Source organism: Neofelis nebulosa, chromosome 9, assembly GCF_028018385.1.
Source record: "Neofelis nebulosa isolate mNeoNeb1 chromosome 9, mNeoNeb1.pri, whole genome shotgun sequence".
Classification (NCBI taxonomy): domain Eukaryota; kingdom Metazoa; phylum Chordata; class Mammalia; order Carnivora; family Felidae; genus Neofelis; species Neofelis nebulosa.
Genome location: NC_080790.1, coordinates 18,673,301 through 18,688,304, shown reverse-complemented (window position 1 = coordinate 18,688,304; position 15,004 = coordinate 18,673,301). Strand labels below are relative to the sequence as shown.

The 15,004-nt window shown below is 52.0% G+C and overlaps 1 protein-coding gene across 3 annotated transcripts in view; it reads right to left on the bottom strand.

Moving 5' to 3' along the window:
- Positions 1 to 15,004, bottom strand: part of KLHL29 (kelch like family member 29) — a 311,668-nt gene that overhangs the window by 215,403 nt on the left and 81,261 nt on the right. For all 3 annotated transcript variants that reach the window (XM_058682644.1, XM_058682643.1, XM_058682645.1), the window contains exon 2: positions 11,741 to 11,848. The gene's annotated coding sequence lies outside the window, so the exon portion shown is untranslated. The remainder of the gene's footprint in view (positions 1 to 11,740; positions 11,849 to 15,004) is intronic.

Sequence of the window (15,004 nt, the reverse complement as noted above, 5' to 3'; positions counted from 1 at the left end):
GGCCTTAGGGGAGCTGACTGTATGGGTGCTGCTGATAGACCTCTACGTAGAAGAAGCCAAGGATGGAATGGAGACTCTCAGCAGTAAGAGAGACACCCCCAGAGTCCTTCCCTGGCTGGGGGGCCTCTGGGCAGATCTTTGAAATGGTCCTGCAGGCACAGGGCCGGCTGCTGGCCTTGCTGGTGGGGTCAGAGTATAGACAGGAGAGGCTAAGTCTTGAAGAGCTACCCCAGTCCTCAAGACCAACCCACGTGGCCTGGGGTTCACTCCATCTGGGCAAAGAGCTCCTTTCACAGGATAGAACTCTCAGTGGGAGTGTGGCCAGAAGGCTGTAATGTCTTCTGGAAAATGAAAAGTGCACCAGGCCTAGGAGAAGATGGGAAATTCAGATACAGGGTCCTGAAGACATCCCTTCGTGCTCCCCTTCCACTGCCAAGTCTCAACTAGCCAGCCAGCCCAGCGAGGCTGTGGTCTGCAGGCTCTAGGGAACACCTCCATGGCCTTATCCTTGGTGTGGAGGACTAGAGAGCAAACACAGGCCTCTGGGACTCCCAATGCAGCTGGGAGGGAACAGGTCACACGGAGATTAAGGTGAGTAAAGTGATGAGAGGTCACAAGTCATAGCAGGGGGGAGTGGACACACTGGCTAAGGGGGAGAGCTCTCACATCAAACCGACCTGAATCCCAGTCCAGTGCTTTCTTTCTTTTCTTTTCTTTTTTTAAAAGTTTATTTATTTATTTTTGAGAGAGAGAGCACAAGTGAGGGAAGGGCAGTGAGTGAGAGAGAGAGAGAGAGAGAGAGAGACAATCTCAAGCAGGCTCCGCCCAGTCATTGCAGTACCTGATATGGGGCTTGAACCCATGAACCGTGAGATCATGACCTGAGCCAAAGTCAAACGCTCAACCAACTGAGCCACCCAGGTGCCCCCTCCTTTCTGATCTTGGCTCAGACCCTGGGTAAGATGTTCACTTCTCTGAACCTCAGTGTGCGGCTCTGCACAGGGGGATGAGGACAGTAGCCACAGGCACAGGGCTCTCGGGGGGATTCAGAGAGAAAGTGCGCGGCAGTCATTCAGCGTAGTCCTTGGCACCTGGTCATCACTTGATACCTGTTGTTACTCCAGCAGGCACTAAATTCTGCCTGAGCCGGGAGGAAGGGTGACGCCTCAGGTCGGGGGTGGGAGGGAGGGCTGCAGAGAGGTGCTAAGTCCGGGCAGTGCGGACCCCAGAGGCACGGATGGAGCCACACCAGCACCATGGCTGTCCCAGCCCTTGCCAAGCCTCCTTCTAAGTGGATTCTTGTTTATTGGCGGCTCTTCCCATCTCCCGGGTTATGAATTATTTACCAGATAATGACTTCATAATTGTTAATGACAGATGCCCCAAGGACGCGCTGACATACCTTCTGAAGCCACAACGCTAATTGTGGTGGCGTCCCAGAAGCCCCCATGCGGCCACATCCAGAGTGTCATTCCTAGGGACAGCCTGACTGGCCCTTGGGGATCAATCACAACTCCAACCCCTCGTGATACAGATAAAGAAACTGCGATCCAAAGAAGCATGGGGACATGCTTCCAGGTCCCAGAGCCAGCCAGGGGCAGCCCTGGATGGGTCAAGCCCTGTGTCTCTGGTGGTCATTTCTCCACTGTGTGGGTGTGGGCTGCTGGGGCAGTTGTGGGCCAAGCACGAGTTTAGGTCCCATTCAGGAGGTCATGGGTATGGGGCGTGGGGAATGAAACAAGGCTCTGATAGGTGCTGAGAGACTCTCCCTGCCCCCAAAGAGGGGCTGCAGGATGCTCCAGGGTCTACAGAGAACCAGGATGCAGCTCTGTGGCTGCTTGGGATCCCCACAGATTGGGGAGGGCCACTTCCCTGGGAGCAGAGGTCCCCTGCTGACTGAGTGCTTTTAGCAATGAAAAGCTGCACAGGCTGACTGATGGGTGGAGGACAGTTGGGGGTGGGGGGGGGGGGCGGGTACACCAATATCTTCCTTGAAAGTGCATTTGGTCCTGAAGAGAGTTTGAATTAAATCCATGACTCAGTTGGAGTCCTAGCCCCTGAGAATAATAATAGCAAACCTTTGTAGAGGACTGTGTTTTAGGCACTATTCTAGGTGCTGTGTTACGTTAACTCATTTAATCCTTACAACCATCAGAGGACATAGGTATTATTATAATTCCTGGTTTTCAGATGAAGACACTGAAGCACACATAGGCAGATTCAATAACGTGATGGAGGTCACACGGGTAAGGGGCAGGGCTGGGATTAGGACCAGGCGGTCTGGGTCCACCATCTGTGCTCTTGATGGTTGCCTACTAGAAACGTTTCCCAAATGGATGAATGTAATGCTGTGGGGCCCCTCTGGATATGGGACACACCTTCCTAACGGTGGCTTGAATGTGAAATTGAGCATATTGAGACCCTGGGTCCCAGGTGGGTGCAGGGAGGCCTATTTCCTCCTGGACTGTGGAGTGTGGACTGTGCCCAGAACAGAGGGAAGGAGAGGTCTGGCCTGGGGTGTATGGTATCCCCAGGGGACAGCAGGCCTGGAAGGACAGGGTCGGTGCACTTCCCACACTTCCCTAAGGTAGGCGCTGTGAGCTGTGGCCAGCCCTTGAGCACACAGGTGAGATAGGTTAACTGAGATACTTCTGAGTGAAACACACATGCTCATCATCCTGCAAACACACAAGAGCCGCCTTTGTACTAGGCTTTGGGGAGGGTCCCAGTGACTGATACACAGCCCCTGTCCTCAGCTGTCTCCCAGGGCAGACAAGACAAGATCCAGGTGCCAGGTGAGAGGGTTCTGTGATAGAAAGGAAGCAGAGGGGCTGAAGGACTCAGGAGCAAATGAGCATAGCTAGAGGCCATGTGAGTTGGCGTTTTCTATCATCAGTCCCTTTTTGGTGTTTATGATGTGCTCAGCTCTGCAGAGAGCTTGTCCTCCCCCCCCCCCCCCCCCCCCCCCACCTAGAGAGCTCACAGTGGGTGGGGGATGAGCCACAAGCACACTGGATGGTGAAAGGACCACACTTGACCCAAGAAGAAGCGAATGGCTGCCAGAGAAAGTAACAGCGTCAGGAAATCTGAGGAGAGGAAATTCCCATGAGTAGGTGGCTGGGAGCTCTTTGCCAGGAGGTGGGAGGGGCTGGGAGAGGCTTTTCCGGGATATTTGGGCTTGCAGGACAAGTGTCCACAGGTGTGATGCATACGTGCAGGGGCGGTTAGGAGCACAAGGGTCTGTCTGCATGGGAACATAGGCTGGGCATGCGTGTGCGGGTCGAGTGCGGGTCATGGGAGGCGAGTGAGCCTGGCTGGTGCGGGGGTCAGATTTACCTTACCCGACTCACAAAGTCAGTAGTGTGGCTCTGTGTGCCCCTGTGCGAGACGGCAGAGCACTTTGAGTGCACTTCAGAAAGCCTTGAACTGGTGCTAAATAAATAATCATACTGCTTATTCTGGGATGGAAAGGCAGGATGCCTCCCCTACACACTAATGGGAGGGCGAGGCTCTCTGGCTGGCTGGCTGGGGCTGCCTCGTGCACCCCTGTGAGCGCTGATCTGAGAGGAGACCCGGGCTAGACCCCTTCTGTGTCCTGTCATTTCCCACTCAGAGCACCGGCCTGCCCACCTGGAGAAGGGGGGGCCGGGTTAATTGTTACCTCCTGTGCTGTTACTAGGTTACTTAGTAAAAGCAGAAATATGCTTTTAATGATTTTTTGTTGTTGCTTCCTTATGAACCAGATGCTTTTATCTAAATGAGTTGCTACAAATCAAAAAAAAAAAAAAAAAAAAGACTCAACCCGGAAGGTTGCTAGGCTGCATCAGCCTTACCCAGGCAAACTGTCGCTCTGTGAGTGAGGCGTGAGCCCCCTGCTCCTTCAGCACCCAGCTTACAAGTCGGAGGGAACTATGTATTGGCAGCTATACCTAGCATGCCTCCAAGTGGCCTGGATGGGAGAACCCAGGGAGGCAGTGGGGTGGTCTCTAGCTGGTGATGGCGATTCTGTCACCTGTGTAGGTTGGCACTGGTGGGTGACAGCACAGGTCTGGCTGGCCTGTAGCCTTTAGGCCTCTTGGGTCATGGTGGGTGGGAGGAAGGATGGTTTTCCTCCTGGGTTGCTTTGGGACTATACTGAGGCCCAGAGGATGGTCACTCAAGGCTGGGCTTGACATGTGGTAGGTGCTCAACTAATGTTTGTGGAGGACAGGCCAGCACATGGCCAATACTTGCTCAGAGCTCTTTAGGTTTCAATATAAGGAGTGTCAGTTGACGTGAAAGCCTGAGGTGCCTCTGGATTAGAAGCCAGGAGACAAGGATTTTAGTCCCCCCTCTGCTTTGACTGGCTGTGTGAGCTTGGGTAAGGCATTGGTCTTCTCTGGGCCTCGGCTTGCTGCTTGGTGTAATAAATGGCAACAATAACTCCTCTCTGTCTACCTCCTAGGGTCTCCCTCATGACCAAGTAGAGGGAATTGTGTGAAAACGCTATGCAAACTGAAAGCACTAGGTAGCGGGAGGAGGTAAAAGAAGTCCTATGGCCTTAGCCTTGGATGTTCTAACAAATTAGAGTTGGGGTAGTGGCTGCCCAGAGCACCAGGCTGCCAAAGAGTCTGTTTTGGGGTCAGATGGTACATAGGGAGCTTGGCTGTGAGAGGGCTCTGTGAGCCTTCAGCTATGTCTCTGTTATCTGTAAGGGTGATTTTTGGAGGCTTAGCATGGCATTCAATGCCCACCATGGCCAAGACCTAGTTACCTTTCTTGCTGCATCTCCCAACCCATGGGTCTCCCTTACTACTTAGGCTGAGCTTTCCTGTGTTTCTACATTTGAGACCCTTGCGATAGCTCTTCCCGTTGCCTGGAATAGTCCCTGAGTGTGCGTGCGTGTGCACACACTTCATTTCTAGTTTAAGGCCACCTCTTCTTGGAAGCCTGTAGTTTTGATCGAACTAAGTTAGTTGCTGAGTACTCTCATGCCCTCAAATGTGAGCTCTGGGTCAGGGATTCTGTCTCCTATGGTCACTGTTGTATCCCCACTGCCTGGAATGATGCCTGGCATGCAGCAGGTGCTCAAGAAATATTTGTTAGGCAAATGAATAGTTCTTCCAGAGCACTTTGTATAAATTCCTCTTGTTGCATTTATCACATCTTGCAAGAACGTACTCAGTTTCTGGTTTCCCCACTGGACAGCCAGCTCCTGGAGGACAGGGCTTTTGTCTGAACTCTCTGGACCCAGGCTCTAGAACAATATGCAGTGTTGCTGCCAATAAAGGCTTGAAGAAATAAAGGAATGCATGAATGTTGAAACATCCTTCATTTTTCCCTGTACGGGGTATTCCTCCATAGCCCCCGTGCCCCTGCACTGCCATGCTGTGTGTATGCACATGTGTGAGAGACAGAGCACCAAGAGAGAGAGGGAATTTACAATCGAAGACAAAAGCTTAAAAGTTCTTTTGAGTGACCTGTGAATACATGAAATCATCAAAAAGGGACAGGAACACAGTAGTTTAGGAGCAACCCCCTGCTGGGTCACTGGACAGATGTACGCATGGAGTTCTCCCTGAGCAGGACTCTGGTGGGGCCACTGCCAGCCTATTCGGTATTTGTGTGCAAATGAGATTTCTGTGCAAATTAAAATTCTGTGCAAATTAGGCGTCCCTCCCTCTGAGCACTACAGAGTACACAGCAAAGCTTGCAAGGTGCAAGCTGGGTGTCAACCTCCACCTGCCCTGGGCCAGATGCCCTCCTGGAGGGCACAAGCAACTGTTCCCAGCAGCCCCGGCCGCTGGGGCACATTCAAGGTAAGGAAGGAGACAGGTCGCTTGGAAAATCAAACTTGGCCACAAAAATAAACTCTGAGGTTTGCAGATAAGCTATTTCTAGCCCAGGTGCCAAATGAGGGTTTGCAGCTAGAGTGAACTGCTGTGTGTGCCCCACCCCAGCCCCGTTGGCTAATGGGAACCGCTCCGCGTATTTGCTCCCCCTGAACAACTTCGCATCCGGGACTGGGGGAAGATTCTACCTCGGGGCATCTCCTGCCTTTGGCCGATAATCCCACTGGGTTGTTTGTCAAGGGGCCGAGTCTTGAAAAGGGAGAGGGCAAACAAAGGTGACAGAGCCAGTGTCCTGGACACAGGGACGCCACCCCCATGAGTCCCCTCTCTGCCCCAGTCCCAATCAACACACAGATGCCGCGAACTGACCGAGCCTCTTCCATGGCCTTGGAGACAGCTCTTGGCAGACCGGAGGCACGTCCCTGTTGGGGGATTACCAGAACAGAGGGCGCTGACCAGGCACCTCTGGATGGGGAAGGGGTCGTGACCCTCTCTCCTGGGAGGCCTGAGGGCCCAGCCAGAGACAAGCAGGAGGCTTTCCATTCTGTTTTCACCTCACGCAGTTCAGGAAGGACTGAAAAGCTAACTTAAAGGGATATGTGCAAGAAGACAATGTAAATCCAAAGCAGGAGAGCTGCTGACAAGTGTAGGCGCAGGAAATGGCGCAGGGGCTGCTGCGTCCCTGAAACCACATCTAGAAAGTTCCATGCGTCTGTTACAGGTGGGTCACAGATTTGCCTCCAGGCTTGGCAGTGCTTCTGACCTTGGCCTCCCATTCGAATTATCTGAGGAGCCTCACAAAAATACTAATGCCTGGGTCCCATCCCGAGAGATTTCGATCTAACTGATCTGGTGTATCTAGCCTGGATATTGGAATTTTTTAAATGTCCCCAGGTGATTTTAATATGCAGCCAGAGTTGAGAGCCACTGTTTCGCCTTGGAAGAGGCAAACAAGAAGCGGATGTTACAATGTGATTCCATAGCAGGTGCCAGGAAAGGCTGAGGAGGAGAACATGTCTGTGCTGAAATCAGAGACATTTCTCCCAAGGGTCCCAGCAAAGAGATCACAGTGACAGGGTAAACATTAACTGCCACAAAATCCTAAATATGGGCACATCAGTGTGATCTACAGGAAAAGAAGAACTTCTAACAGCCCAGAGGGTTCATGTGAAAGCATTTTGGGGTGGGGTGAGATGAATGGGGTTGACAGTGTGATGGCCCAAGTGTCTGGGTTTTGGATGGCTTGATCCAGGGGGTAGATTTTAGAATATCTGAAAGGGTAAATAAAGTACATATCATCCAGGAACTTCGTTTTGCTGAATCTCTATAACCTCTGTGTCAATTCCTCAGGACTTAGGGTCCAGGAATTTGGTAAGGCTTTAAAGTACACCAACATCCATTCTCACAAGGACAATTAAATTAGAAGGTCTGGGGGCAGGACCTGGGCATCCGTATGTTTGAAAGCTCTCCGGGTGATTCCAGCAGTCACCGAGAGCTGACACTGCTGGCCCAGCAAGACCTGCCGGTCTTCTCCTGGGAGCTAGGAAGGTCAGGGCTTGCCCTCAGTGTGAGTGGAGCAGATGGAGACTCGGCAGCTCTCTGGGGCTCCCCCAGAGTTAGTACGAGGGTTGGGAGGAGAGCCCAGTGGCTGCCTCCTGGTCCAGGGTCCTGTCCATCCATTGCCTGTGAGGTCTCTCTGTCCTGCAGTCCTGTGATTTTGGAACTAAGATCATCTGATCTCACGATGTGGAGACAAGAGGATGGTCCCTGTCCTCAAGAAGCTTGTGGTCCAGGAAGGAAGATGAGAAACACAAGGCAAAGGAGACAGAGACGCCCAACCGGGGAGGGGTGAGTGGCCTGGCCGCCAAAGGCTGAGAGCAACGAGGCGGCTCTGTGTTCACCAGGCCAAGTCTGGGGTGTGAATCAGGTCGTGGCTGATTCTCAGGACTCTGGAGAAGTGGTTGGGACCTCGGCACAGAGATGCCATCTGAGAATGAAGCCCTGGGGACAGATGAAGCAGAGAAAGGAAAGCTGAGGGAAATCTTGTAGCACTGACGCCCTCCCTTACCGACAGGCAGAGGAAGAGGGGCTGGAGTGGCCACACAGATGGAGTGACATGGCCCACCAAGCCAAGAGAAAGAGGTTCAGGGTCTCCTTGAAGTAGCAGGTAGGTCATCTGCTAGTCATTATGTGGACGGGGCAGGCCGAAGGCTTGGGGGGTGATGGGAAAGGGGGGACCCTGCTGAAGGATCTGTGCCGGGGTGCCGATGTGCTTCCACAACATCCTCAGGAGGCTGAGTGCCCAGAAGCCTGGTGGATGTGGGGGCTGCGGAGGCAGGGGTGGGGCCGGGAGAGGAAGCCAGGAAAAAGGAAAAGCAGGTGACAGTGTACGTTTTAGTGAAGGCAGCCCTGAGATGTCTGCCCACAAGTCTGTCTTTGGGTGGGAACACAGTAGCCAAAGGGGGATGGATAAGAAGGAAAAGAAGGATGGAACGAAGCACGGCTGTTGAGAGAAAGCGAGTGAGGGAAGGCAAGAGACCGGGGAGTGTGGTCAGCAAGGGCACCTTCCGAATGGCTTGGCTGGGTGAAGCAGCCTTGAGTTCGGACGTCCAGGGCATGGCACACAGTGTCCTCTAATGGAAGAGTTCCAAGTGCCGTTAGCTTTGGAGACATCTGCAATGTCGTCTCAGGATGCATGGCATGCAGGGGGACAAGGGGCCCGGACGGGAGGTGCCAAGACAGCCCCAGGGATGGAGGCTGGGGAGGCTGCAGAGGGGCGCGTCTCAGCACTGATGGGGGTCAGGGCTTGCCTTTCCCCACCTCCAAGGTCTAGGTGTCTGGTGATGTCATTCTCGGCTCAGCCTATGGTTCTGCATAAACCGGGTCCTCGGCTTTAGCTCCCCTGAGCTCCACCCCTGCCAGGGTCACCCACTGCAGTGCAGGGATCAGGTTTCGCTCCTGCCAGCTGGCTCTGGCACCACACTCTCGGTCACGGACAGGCACGGAGCAGCCCTGCTTTGCATCTGAGCAGGCCCCGTTCTGCAGCAGGACATACACAGCCCAGTGATCCAGCCCAGTTTCCACAGGAAAGTGACAGCTTCTTCCACTGGTCACAGGGGACACGGTGGGCTGTGGAGACTTCCTATCTTCTTGGGAATCAATGGAGTTCTGCGTGTGAGGCAAAAGGGACAAGCACGACCTGGCTCCGGGCCACAGGCTGAGGTGTTCCCAGGAGCAGGTGCGGCTGTGTGTGCAGTGATGTATTTACCGAGAGCACCAGCAGGTGCTGTGCGGGGGTGGTGGAAGGGGATACAGAGATGAGATGTGATTCCCCCTCTCCAGGAACTGGCTAGGGTAGGGCAGATGGCCATGAGTTCACAGTGGGGACACCGGCCCGGGGGTTGATCTACCAGGTGTCCTATTGAGGTCCCTCCCTTTCCTAACATACATGCTTCTTGAAGACTGAGATAAATAAGAACCATGTGCCCTCCCCTGTAAGTGGGAGGGAACAGCAGATCTCAAAGTAGGGGCCGTTAAACCCATTCCCCTGGGTGTCTAGATCCCCTTCACCTCACCCCACTCACAGTGTCTAAAACGTGAAGGCAGGGGTCCCTGGGTGGCTCAGTCGGTTAAGCATCTGACTTCATTCAGCTCAGGTCATGGTCTCTCAGTTTGTGGGTTCGAGCCCCACGTCAGGCTCTGTGCTGACAGCCCAGAGCCTGGAACCTGCTTCGGATTCTGTGTCTCCTCCTCTCTCTGCCCCTCCCCTGCTCACACTCTGTGTCTCTCTGTCTCTCAATAATAAATAAACATTAAAAAAATTTTTTTTTTTTAAATATTAAATACAGGGGCGCCTGGGTGGCTCTGTCAGTCAAGCGTCTGACTTCGGCTCAGATCATGATCTCACATTTTGTGGGTTCGAGCCCCACATCAGGCTCTGTGCTGACAGCTCAGAGCCTGGAGTCTGCTTCCGATTCTGTGTCTCCCTCTCTCTCTGCCCCTCCCCCACTTGTACTCTGTCTCTCTCAAAAATAAATAAACATTAAAATTTTAAAACGTGAAGGCTTATCCTTGGAAAGCTGACTTCTGTGATGAGTATCTCCTCAGTCTCTTCTCAGACACTCATCTCCACCTCTGCCCCCTCTAGGAGCTGGGAATGCCACCATCACCAGATCCAAGATGCCACCATCACTAGATCTGTCTAGTTTGGTAACTCCCTGCCTCTTACCCGACAGTCACAGAAGCAAAGCATCCCCTTGGGCCTAGGACGACGAACCAGGACAGCTGTCCGGCCACTCAGCAGTGCCATTAGATGCATGCCAACAGCCCACCAGCTCCCGAGGCCAGAAACCCATCTGCCCCTGCTGGTTGTCCCCACTGGGCTGCTGGGTGGCGGCGGGCTGGATGCCCAGTGGACGCTTCTTCCATCTTGGCAGCTGATCCAGGCCCAGCCTGGAGCCTCCTCCTGCTGCCTGCTGACAACCACGGCTACGGACAACTCAACCCTAGAGCTGCGGTAGCTTCTCTCTAAGCCAGGGCTCTGGGAGAGGAGGGCCATCCCCAGGCCCACCTTTTCTGAGTCCAAAAGGAACATGCACATGGCTGGAAACTTGTCGGTCTGCCGTTCTGGCCCCTGCTGCAGACGGAAGCTGGGTTCAGGCCACAAGCTGGCCCCAGGTAAAGGCCACGGAGGCTCCTGATCAGAGGGCACCAGGCCTGGCACCTAAGAACAAAGCAGTCCTGGGCACCACGTGCTATGCAGAGATGGCTTTGGCCCATGGACTTCTAAAGCCTCAAGCGCCACCAGACATGCTAGGCTGGGCCAGCTCAGCCTCACTTGTCCTGAACCCCGGTGCCCCCCGCCGACCCCCTCCAACCTTCATTCCAGGCCCATCCTCCTGTTTCCTGAGCAACAGTAAGTAAGTGCATGTCGGCAGCTGCATTTCCAGGCTCCCCTCCTCCTGCAGGCTCATTCCTGGCCTGCCGGCTGGGTGTTCAAGCAATCCTACAGATTCTTGTCATCAGATATCTGCCCTCACAGGCAGGCCACGTTCCCCCCCAACTCTCCTGGTTACCTGGTTTTTATCATCTAGGTTTGAAAATCCTGAGTCAAAATTTGAGGCCAGACCTCCATAAATTTAATCCAAGGAAATAATCAAACCACTATGCAAACATATATGTACAAAAATGTTTGTTGTGTTTTGTAGGAGTGAGATATTAAGAATACACTCTATGCCCATCATTAGGGCACTGCTTAAGTAAATCGCATAGATTATTCTATCCAGATGATATGAAGAGTTTTAAAGTGCTATAGATTTGTATTTACTGACATCAGAAATGTACGCTTCCTACTGTGAAGTCAAAAGCAGTACATACAGTGTGATCCCGTTTACGTGTGCATGTGTGGGTGCATGTGTGCGTGCACACTTTACAGTTGTGCAGAGAAGGAAAGCCCAGAAAGAGACACTAAGGTGGTGATTTCTCGGCATTATGAGTGTTAAGTAATTTATATAATTTTAGGTGCTATCTTTTAAAGTATTTTTACAATGAACAGTCTTTTAATGATATTGAATACAACTACTTTAATAACAAGAAAAGGTAAACTACCAAAGAAGCATTACAGTTGAGGAGCTTAAAGATGACCCGGCCGCTGCCTGCCCCCGGATCCCACGTCCTGGGGAGCCATAAGAGCTATAGCAATGCTCTTAGGTTGATCCCAGGAGGACTGAGACCCGGGGGCTTTGCTAGGTTCTAATCCTGAATCTATGTAAAAATCTCCCTGACCAAAAGGCTGAGAGGGCCAGCTACATTTCCTCACTTCCCCTAGAACATCAGTGTTCGAGAACATAACCGGGAGTGCCCAGGTCTGATGCCTTTCCTATCTGCAGGCGAGCTGAGCAGAGACCTACCTTTCGATGTCCGTCTCTGGCAAGGTCAGGATTCGTCCCCAGGATGCAAAAACCTTGATGGCCACCGACACTTAGCACAGCGTGAGCATCACCAGGAGGCCAGACAGTCTAGAAAGAGAAGAAAAAGGGTGGGGGTGGGGTGGGAAAAGATATCATCTTTTGCAAAAAGATCTTTGGAATTTCAGTATCTTAGAGAGTCCCCACCCTAAGTGGAAGCTTGTCTCTGTGTGGAATTTCTAAGTGTGGACCATCTCACACAGGCTGTACCCAAAGGCGGCCGTGGGCACTCCCAGATAAGGGGGGGCCAAGCAGGCAGTGGAGGCCCCCAATGGGCAGAACCTAGATGTCCCTCCCCCATCCCCCAAACACACAAAGCCCTAATCCCCACAGGGGAACCATTAACAGTGGATAAGAGGGAGAATAAGGACATCGCCTTCCATCTGATTCAAACCAAGCAACTCCAGAGATGGGGAAAGATAAGAAATTCAGGTCTTTAATCTAATGCTGGAAAGAGAATAGGACACAAACTCTAGAATTACAAAAACAAATCATTACTTCTTTAGATAATGGGCAAGAAGACCTTGAGGAGGCAAAGGATGGGTTCCCTGGAGAGAATTTTTTTTTTTTAAATATAGATTTAATACCTGGTAGAAAGAGCCTATCTATTATGGCGAGGCAGGACTATTCCCAGTTCCCTCTTTCAAATGTAATATATGTGAAAGCCATCTTCACGACAAGAAATGGCATCCTCCACTGCAAAAATGCACAACTGTCATTACCTGGGAATCGATATATTTTTCTAAACTGAATATATCATTATCAATTGATTTTCCTGTTTCCTCTTAGCACTCTAGAGTCCCGGATAGCAGGGGAAAGCTTTAATGTGATATGAGGGATTTGGACAGGTAAATAAGTTATTGTAAACTAATTCCACCTTGCGACGAGCTTCTCCCCGACAATGCGACGGGTCTTTCTCAGAGCCTCTTTCAACCCGCACTCTTCCAGCTGCCACTGACAGAGACACACGCGAGCCATATCAAATAGCCATTTTCAAGCCGAAGGTGGCAAAAATATTATTTTTCCCAAGGAGAGAGTGTTCTCTCTACGATTAAGAAATAACCTCTGTGGGGAAGCAAAGTAAGCCAAGGTCACCATTTAATTTTGACACAGAGCCAAAGTCGTGAGTACATTTCCCCTACCAAGCCTACGTGAAGTGCTCAGATAAATCAATCGCTTTGGCCACAAAATATTGACAGTACTGGTGATAATAAACGATTGATGTATTTCTGGGAAAGATCCCTGGAGGTATGTGCTGGTGAAGAGAGAGGTCTGCGAGACAGTGGTCAGATCGTTTTAGATCCATGAGAATCTTACTCATTCACTCATTGCTTCATTCCTTCATTCCATAAATATTTATTGAGGGCCTGCTGTGTGTCTGGCAATGGTCTAGGCACCGGGGATACATAAGTGAACAAAAACAGAAAGAAAAAAAATTCCTGCCTTCATGGAGTTCATCTTCTAGTGGGTGGAAACACAGAATAAACATTAAGCTTAAGAAATTGCATAGTGCATTAAAAGGTAGGCAGTGCTATATATTAGAGAAGCAGAGCAGAACATGAGTGTTGGGGGGCTGGGGTGCAGTTTAAAGAGGGTGGTCAGGGTAAGACTTATGAGATAGGGCATTTGAGCTCACGTGAAGGGGATAAGGGAGTGGGCCATGCAGGAATCTGGAGTTGTGTGTTCCTGCAGAGAGAAGAGCCAGTGCAAATGTCCTGGGGCGGGGGCAGGGGGGGCATGCCTGTTGTGTTCCTGGGCCAGCAAGGAACCCACTGTGGGTGGGCAGGGAGAGTCTAGTAGGACATTCAGCCAGAAGTGAGTATCTAGATCATGCAGGGCCTTGTAGACCACTGTAAAGGCTACTAACTAACTGAGAGCCCAAAGTCCTGGCCACCCAGCTGTGGAAGGAGCTCTCATTCTCTTGAGACAGACCTCCCAGAACTGTCAGCTTAATCTGCTTCCCTTCCTTCCAAACCAGATGGCTCAGCTCTCCAGGGTGTGCCAGATGAACAGGGCACAGGCCAGGCAGGGGTTCAGAGGGGCAGTGGAGGGAGGTAAGCCACTAGGGCTGCCTAGCTTGTTCTGATGACAATGGCCTGGTCTTTCCTCCTCTGTGGCCCCCAGAGGCCACTTCTGGAGGAGATGATTGAAGCGAAGCTCCCCCCCACCCCCCACCCCAATAAACTGTGCATGAGGCTGAGTTCTTTGGGACTTTTCCCTAACATGCTCATGGAGAGATCCTAACATGAGCTGCTGTGGTAGATTGTTACAGGCTGTGCTGGCCATCTTGCCCAGGTCTGCTTTCCATCCTGTCTGTCCCCATGGGGCTCACCTGATCTGCACGGAGGGCATCACTGGAGCTCTGAGACCCCATGACTCCCTGTTGGGTACAGCTAATGCAGATGCCAGCAGGAGACTAGGGACCTGTGGGGGGTTGGGTGTTCATTCCCTTACTTGCCTTCCTCCTTGCAGTGGCTTGACGGGCTGGCTGTGACCCTTCAGTGCGGGTAGCGGGTCTGGATGGCATGCTGCGGGCCCCACAGAGCGTTCTCTTTGCGCTCCAGTCACAGTGGCGTCTACATCCTTATGAACAGCCCTGTCATTCAACTCTCTTTAAGCCACTCATTTCAACATGCCCATTTCCGGTTAAGACCCTTGTAAGGATCCGCTCTCAGAGGCAGTCGAAAGCAGGACTTTGGAATCAGGCATCCGAAGCGAAATCCTAACGCTGCCCCCTTAGTTTTGTGACACTGGCTAAGGTAATTTCTATGAACCTTCATTTCTCACTCTTAGAACTAGAGAAACTGATGCGTAATTAGCAGTGGCAGCCGCAGGATCACTGTCCCAGTGCTTTCCCCGCCTGCCCCACCGCCCAGGGCAAGCAGCTGCTCCTGGCTGCCATCTTTGCCTGCCCCAACCCAGAAACTCCTCCCTTGAGGGGTTTCTGGCTGTTCTCTGCTCATATTTGGCATTAGTTGATGTCTCAGTGATTTCACTGATTTCTTCTTCCTGCTCTACTTTCACCCAACCTCTATTCCTTGCAGTCAAATCCCAGGTATCCAGAGAACAGACATTATCTTAATATTTGAATCTCCGACCCACAGCGACCCTCCATTTATCATCTTTTCTTTCTAGGGGGCCTACAAGCTATAGTCATGCACCTAAGCACATCCTACTCTAATGAGATGCATGACAGTCCCAAGTGCT